The following is a 230-nucleotide window of genomic DNA, read 5'->3' as shown; positions in this document are numbered from 1 at the left end:
TTCCATCTCCCCGTTTTATTTTTCCTTAATCACCTTACTTGCCATCTCTCATTTTTATCCCCTTCATCTCATACCTATCGCTCCTTCTCCCTTTTCCACTTTTATCATTTTCCCCATACATCTTCTTCCTTTCTCTTTTCCCTCCTTATTATCCACTCCCTTTCTTCCATTCATCCTCCGTTCCTTCACTCTTCGCTATCCATTCTTTTCTTTCCACATTCATTTCTTTC

This window comes from Penaeus monodon, chromosome 19, assembly GCF_015228065.2.
Source record: "Penaeus monodon isolate SGIC_2016 chromosome 19, NSTDA_Pmon_1, whole genome shotgun sequence".
In the NCBI taxonomy this organism is placed as follows: domain Eukaryota; kingdom Metazoa; phylum Arthropoda; class Malacostraca; order Decapoda; family Penaeidae; genus Penaeus; species Penaeus monodon.
Note: the sequence above shows the minus strand (reverse complement) of the source record.